We start from the raw sequence: 7,662 nt of genomic DNA, 5'->3' as shown, positions 1-7,662 counted from the left end.
CATTAGTGGCTTTTTATTATTTCTACAATAAATGGCTAGATTCTTTGTTGAATAAGCTGCTTGAATGTTTTGCAGATGTTCCACTTAGACCAAATCTGACCCCCTATTTCCTCCCAAATAAGTCGCTTAAACTCTCCCACCGCTCGGGAGCATACTCCCCCATCCTGGCAACTTTATAAGTGCGGGGCATATTCTTATGAAATTTCCACCTAACTGCACACACACATACATTTACACACACACACACTCCCACCCACTGAGCCTCTGAGCGTGGAAGAGGGTAAGACAAGAGAAAAGAAAAAAAAAAGACGAGAAACTGGTGAGGCGGATGGGGTGGAGGAGGGAAGTCAGCACAGTGGTTACAGCCCTGTGAGGAGCGCGCCCGCCCTGGGCCCCTCACCCCCTCTTTGTGCCACGGGTTTGAAACATGGGGGGTGACCCCGGTCCGAGGGCCCCAAAGTGCCAGGAATCTTGATCTGCCCGGCGCCTGGGGCGTCAGCCTGGGGCCGACCCCGCGGTCACCCCCCGCCATCCCACCCCGAGCATCCTTCCCGCGGCGGCGGCCCGTGGGTACCCAGGCCGAACAAAGGGCTCCGTGGGGCGCGGGGCGCGGGCGCGTGAGCGGCCGGAGCGCCGCGGGGAGGGCCGGCTTGCCCCGGGTGCCCAAGGGCTTCGGGACGTGCAAGGCGCGCCGGGCCTCGCGCCGGGCCGCGCTCCGCGAGCTGAGAAGTACTTGTCTGGCTCCGCGTTGGAGAAGCCGCACCTCTCATCTCTCCAGCTTTTACTTGAAAAAGCACTTGGAAGAAACTCGTGTGTGTGTGTGTGTGTGTGTGTGTGTGTGTGTGCGTGCGTGTGTGTGTGTGCGCGCGCGGGGAGGGCCGCAGGGTGGGCCGGAGCCAGGCGGCGAGGCTGATGGGGGCCGGCTGGGTGGGTGGATGGGGAGGAGGTTGGAGGCACAGCTCCTTTCTGAGTGACAGGACTCCTTTTCAAAGAGCTGAACGGCCAGAGGGGTTGGGGGGAAGCTCCTAAAATGAAGGGGAGAATTTTCAAGGTTTCTAAGAGTTCCTTCCCCCCTCTTCCCCCTCCTTAAAGACAGAGATCTCTCTTCCCTTGTCTTGTCTTTCCCTTTTTCTTTCTTTTTAAGGTAGGAAGTGCGCGTGCCAACGTGTCTCACTGTGTTTCAGGAGGAGAAAAATAAAGATCCATTAGCTTAAAAAAAATCTTCTGGGGTTTGTAAAAAACTATTGAAACATTTTAACATGTTTTTGTGGACTCACTGACCGGAGTGGACTGGTCAAGCTCTCAGACTGAGGTCTTTAAAGATGAGGTGTTTGTGAGGGTAAGAAAGTTTTCCCTCATCCTAATAACAAAACCCATCACAAGTTTACTTCTTCCTAGAAAAGAGTGTGTCCTTATTTGAACACTTCGAAGATGTTGGATGCCTCTGAGAAATCAGGCTGGAAAAGTAAAGCTCATCATCACACACGCGCCGAGTTTCGCAGCCTGTCTGGATTTCCAACTTAACCTTAGAAACACGTTTATTATGTCCATTCTCAACCTCAGCTTTTTTTAAGTGTTGTTGAAGGACCATGCCTTAGAGAGGAGAAAAACCTTCTTAAAAAAAAAAGATTTAAACCCACAGTTCCAGTTGTTTGTTGTTGTTATCATGATTATGATGGTTATTATGTCATCCCTCCTTTTTGCACTTGATCTGATGAGAGAACTTTTTTAAAGAGTGTGAAATGAAGGACACAAAGACAGTATATCAATGAAAAGAAGAAAGTGGCCCTTTTAATGAGAACTAAAGAAAACCCAAATGTAGATGAAGTGTACCGTAAAAGCTGCTTCAAAGTCCATCTTAATTCCCTTGGGCTCAACCATCACAAACATGTGATAATTGGGAGTTCTGCAGGGAGGTAAGGCGGCTGTGGGGTGGGGAGCCTACACATCGCAGTTCCCTGCCCTCGAATTCCAAATATATTTTAACCAAGAACTTGGAGACCTTATAGAACACAGATTTGGCTACTCAACTTTCAAATGCTATGTGCCCATTAGAATATTTTTTTTTTCTTTTTGAGTGACTGGGCTCACAGAGGGAGCTTCATCCTTCACCCCACTTCATCCCCCAGCAGGTCAGAATATGCTGGGCCATATTCTAGGTTTTGACTATTATTTTGTGATCAACTCTGTTTAATTTTCTATTTATTTTCGGATCTCGGCCTTTCTGGATCACAGAAGTCCCCACAAACAACCCAGCAATAAATCTGAACAAAAATAAGACAGATTTCCTCATCGATGTGTAATAAAGTTAAAGGACATTGTTTTGTCAGACAAGCGCTAAGTAGAAAATAAATCTCAGGGTCTGGGGAAACAAAACGGAGCGCTGCTGGCATGTGTGTAAATTTACTTTTAAAAGCAATAAATCAATGTTAAATTAAACAGCTGGGTACCCTGTCTAGGAGAAGCTTCCGTGTTTAAGAAGACCTTGATGGGAGAAATGTGCTATTTAACTAGACACCAATAACAAAAAAAAAGTTAAATTTTTATTGTGATCTGAGGCAAGACTGACCTGGGAACTTCTCTGAACTTCAGAGAGGAAAAGGGGAAGAGGAGGCAGTGTGAATTGTACCTACATTTTCCATCTTCAGATCTTTACATGTGTTTTGAGGCATAAGAAGACAAGGAGGTTTCATAGAAACGTTTTAGATGTTTTGTAAACTGTCGCTTAAGCTCCTTACTGGCTTGGGTTTGTTAAGTGGGTTATGATTTTAGGGGATTTTTTTTCCCCTGTAAATACTATAACCTGTGGAGATGTTTTAATGAACATTTTGAGTATATTCTTATCTAGCAGTTCCTTGATTCTCAATGTGGTTGTTTTGCACAGTAAATAGATTAGCAGAAAATAGAGAATTGCTATTTCATATCTATTATGCCATGCCTTTTTTCACTGAGAAGCAAACCTCAGATTGGGGTAGCATTTAAAACTCATTTGGAATATTTTAATATTCATTTCCTAAGGTTTTTGTTTGGTTGGTTGGTTAGGTTTTTTTTTTTTTTTTACAAAACACTTCACTGGGAAAATTTGTATGTGTGGGGTGGGGGCAGGGGACAGAACAATAGAAAACCCAAGCTCTGCCTTCTGTATTCTCTGAATCAATGAGTTATTATAAAGACAATATTCAGTAGCAGGAAATTAGGAGTAGTTTAAGGCTAACATGTATCTACATGGATTTCCCCCACCACCAAACTGTAAATGAAATTCCGGGAAGAACCAACAGAAGTACTTTAGAAAGCAGACATGAGATGAACCCCTTAGTCTTCTGAATTCAGACCGACTTAGTTTAAAGGAAAAATATGGCATTTTTGCCTATCCAGAAACCAGTGGTTTTTTCTTGATTTTCTTCACATCACAAATCTCAGAAGCTGTGTTTTGTTAGCTCAGTTCCACAGAATATTCATATAATTAGGTAACATCATTCAAACCCTTAAAGATGGAGAAAGTGCTGTTTCCCTCCCTCAAGCTACAATCTAACAGGGCTATTTGGCAGCATGCTGGCCACCTTTGGACTTTGCTTCAGCCAAAGGAGATATCAAAGACCTGGTTGCCTGGAGAAGAATAAAGTTATATTATTTATATTTTGAAGGCAGCATCCAGTTTCCATGACCAGCCGAGCCTTGTTAAGGAAATCTGTGTCTCATGCCACTCAGAGATGGCTCGAATCGCCTGTCAGGAGACGTCTAGGCAGCCTTGTAAACTCAGAATGACTTCTCAAATCCTGCTAGGATTTCCCAGCGATGTGCTTTCCTCAGCGCCGAAGCCCTGGGAGTCGTGTCAGCCCAAGGTGAGCCTTTCAGGCACTGATCTTTGTCCCCATCTGGAGAGGAAGGTGCAGAGTTAGCTAGCCGCCGCTGGTTTTGGAGGTGGGGATGGTGGAAACGGCAAGGCCGCTTGTTCTAATTAAAGACAATAAGCAACCCTGTGAGGAGCTGTCCTTTAGCCTTAGCTTGAGGCAGAAAGGGTCTGTCTCACCTCAGGAGTTAAGTCTGTTTGAGCTGGCTGGTGGGGCGAAGAGCAGAAACCCCGCGAGCAACGCTGGGTTCAGGTGAGACAGGGCCAGTGGTTAAGTCGCAGCGAGTGCCTCTCAAGCCCCCCTTTACCTCCCAATTCCCTAGCTGCTCTGTGCTCTGTGCTTGACTTTGATTCTAACTTTGCTTGCTAGATGGCGCTCGGTGTCTCAGGACTTTGCGTTTCAGAATTAAAGCAGCTTTTTAGCACCGTTGTTCTCAACTAGTTGTGGGCATTTGATTCGCACAGTGCTGGTAATGCTCTTACTGCCCTTGTTTCTTCACCCTTGTTCACTGTTTGATTAAGGTAGCGCCCAGATGGGAGCTGCCCACCTTCACCTGTATAATAATAAAATTTAGTGCAACTCTGCACCTGAATGTAGGGCACATTTATGGCTCAATTACCAGTTCTGATGCGTTTCAAAAAGCACTTGGGTAACTTTTCCTCCAGTAATCTGATTGAGGTTTTCAGGAAGAAGATAAATCAGCAGGTCCAGACACTTAGTTATAGCCCTTGAGGTTTACCACCAAGAGTTAACCTCCCGCTCCCACCACTAATACCTATTTCCATTTCAAGATGAGTCAAGCTAGTCTTAGGAAACTTACTGCTTTGATTTATCATTATGGTATACCATGCATTGATTTTAAAGTATTATCATTTGTTTAAAGACTAAATACTAAATTTCAGGTCCATAAAGGAATGTGTTTCAGTATTAGTCATAAAAGCTACCATAAAGCTTGTGAAGGGTGATTTGTGGATTCTAAATGTATATTTATTTTAATCACGAGGTGATTCTTCTCAGATATTCAGAACACTTATAAAAAAATCCTTTGTGTGGAAGCACAAAGAGACAGAATACCAACAGTTCTGTTTCTGATGGGAAAAAAATTAAGATGAGCCAAAAGGACCTGTATATTGTTTTGTCGAATGAAGATGTCACTTCCACAGCACTCACTGCTCTCAAAGTGTGTGTCCCTCAAAGAAAAAGGTTGCAGGTGAGGAAGGCAAATGGGGGGGACCCTCCATGTAGGTATTTTACAAACATTTTGACAAAAGAGAATGTAACTTGTTACTTGTCTTTTGGATTCAGAGAACTAATTTGTATAGAAATGTCCCATCTTCAGGAAAATCGGTAACACTCAGAGCTGGGTGGTTTGGAAACCTTTTGTCAAACCATGGCTGCTTTGGTGGAGAGCCCCGCAAAGCCTCTCTCTAGGTGTTAGGCTGAAACTAGCAGGCGCTGAAAACCTAAAGCGGAAAATTTACAACTTGATCAGCCCCAACCACAAACCAAAAAACCTGCTACTGGTGCAAACATACGTTCCAGATTAAGTTAGGCAAATGGCTCTCGTTTTCTCAGGGTTGAAAGTTGATCAGAAAAATTCAAAATTGAGTAAACTGTGCTTCCAGTGGATCACCGGATCCTCAAATGCTTATAAATCCCTCCCAACCACTTACTCAAGAGAGTTAATATATTTTATTACCTTCTTGAAAGCTTAGTTTACAATCTCCGGCAAACTTAATCCAATCAGGTATTACTTTCCAGGAACACATATAGTTTTAAAAGTTGGGTAAGTTGAAAAACTAGGTGTATTTTCTTGTCTAATGTTAAACTACTAGATAGCTAATGTGTAACTCAGTTGCTTTAATGCCTTTTCTATTTATTCACATACACACTAACTTTAAGAAGCAGAAATTAAACTGTTGGATTTATTTGAAACTTTCTTTAAAGTTTTATTCATCAGAGGTGCAGGTGATCTTTTTTCACAGCATGAGACAAAATAAGAGAGTGTTACCCACACCTTTAATTATGTCAGGAAAGACTGATATCATGCTTTATTTTTTTTTTAAGGGGTAAATGTATTTTGCAACCTCCCTGTGGTCACACAACCATCTCCCAGCTCAGTCATTTGATGACCAGTCTAGCTTTTAAGATTCCAGGTAAGCTAGTTTAGAATTACCTCCGGATTCTCCAAGATGGCTAGCTCTCTAGGCAAGTTGCGGAAGACACCTTGGGTCCTTTCTTATCTCAGGATAGGAAATCACTCCCTATTACCTACCCTGAATTTGAATAATCATCCTGCAGATTTTAACTAATATTGTCATGTTGAAGTTTGGTAGTTATTGTTTATATGGTTTCCAAGACCTCCGCAGGGGGTCTTGGAAAGTATTTAAGAGATTACTGATTTCCAAGAAACCAAAGAAATCTGTTCTTTTATAACATGTGAAATACACACTTTTCTTTAACTAAATAGCGTATATTTGACATTGACAAATGCACAAGAGACAGGAAACTTATTTTAAATGACTTTGAAGGAGAACAAATAAATAGGACAGAAGCAATCCTCTAGAAGAGTGGGCTTGGAATTAAAGAAAAAGTTTGGAATAAGGTGTATGGGGGTGGCCATCTATGCTGTAAAATGGCTTAAAGTTTCATCGAACACATACAGGTGGTGAGCAAACATCACTGGAGAACCTCCTTTCCGGGGACCTAATCATTTCACTCAGTGTCTTGATTGCGATTTGTCTCCTTAAAAGAAGGTTTCTTGTACTTCTTTTCACCATGTTTTTCTCTGGCAAAGGTGGTCCTGAAATATCCACCCATGTCTGGGAGTTTCTGATTTACTTAGACTAATCCAGAAATGTCATTCTGAAACTGTGTCAAGAATACACTTTTTTTTTAAAAGTAAGAAATTCCTGATTAATAAATTAGGAATCTTAGCCACTCTGTCCCCAGGTCATAAGGAAAAATCTCCAGTCAAGGAAAGAGGTTCCCCAAAACCCAGACTGAAGAAACAAATGTTAGGCACCCAGGAGTTCAGTAACTGCTCTGTACTTCCCCCAAATCTCCACAAGTCCCCCGAACCAGCAGAGGAAAGCCCCATGTCCTTCACACCTGATTCCCTTTCTTGTTACCGAACCTCGGTAGCTAAGAATGAATTTACCCAAAGATGGAAGCTCAATTCAGAGAATAAGCTCTGGGAAAATACACCAACCAAAGACATTCAAACATTATCGTGATATTTCAGTTTTAGTCTCACCAGGGGGAGGCAGATCCTGGTCAAGAATATTCGAATCTCTGAGTCACGATTATTCAACAGGTGCCCTTTGCTATCCTGCACACTTCAGCTGCCACGCTGCCTTTGCCTAGTTTTCACAGGGTCATGCCGCTAGTGTAAAACAGCTCCCAGCATGGCTGAGTTTCTCTTGTAGCACGGACTTGTCTTAGAGTTTGGACAAAACGACTCTTGAGACAACAAAATTGACCAAACTATGAGGAAAAAAAATTATCTTTGGGGATAACTCAGCAGTGACTTTGCACACCAAAAAGGGGGCAAACATTTTGTGCAAGCAGCACTGTGTGAGAAAACAGACTAAATTGTTAACCTATGAAATATTTAATATTTGTATGTCTTAAGAGATAGAACAATAGAGTTTTGAAGCTGACTGACCGCTAAACTGAGGAATTCACAGAAAATTTTCATTGTTATACTGTGGCAAATAGAGGATCATTTTATCCTGAAACGTATTGTAATTCACGTTACTATACAAAGGCTGTTTTGTAATCAGTTTATCGAGGCTATTTTAGAGGAAAG

Source organism: Bos indicus x Bos taurus, chromosome 7 (assembly GCF_003369695.1).
Source record: "Bos indicus x Bos taurus breed Angus x Brahman F1 hybrid chromosome 7, Bos_hybrid_MaternalHap_v2.0, whole genome shotgun sequence".
NCBI classification, from domain to species: domain Eukaryota; kingdom Metazoa; phylum Chordata; class Mammalia; order Artiodactyla; family Bovidae; genus Bos; species Bos indicus x Bos taurus.
The sequence above is the reverse complement of the archived record's forward strand: the minus strand, read 5'-3'. Positions refer to the sequence as shown.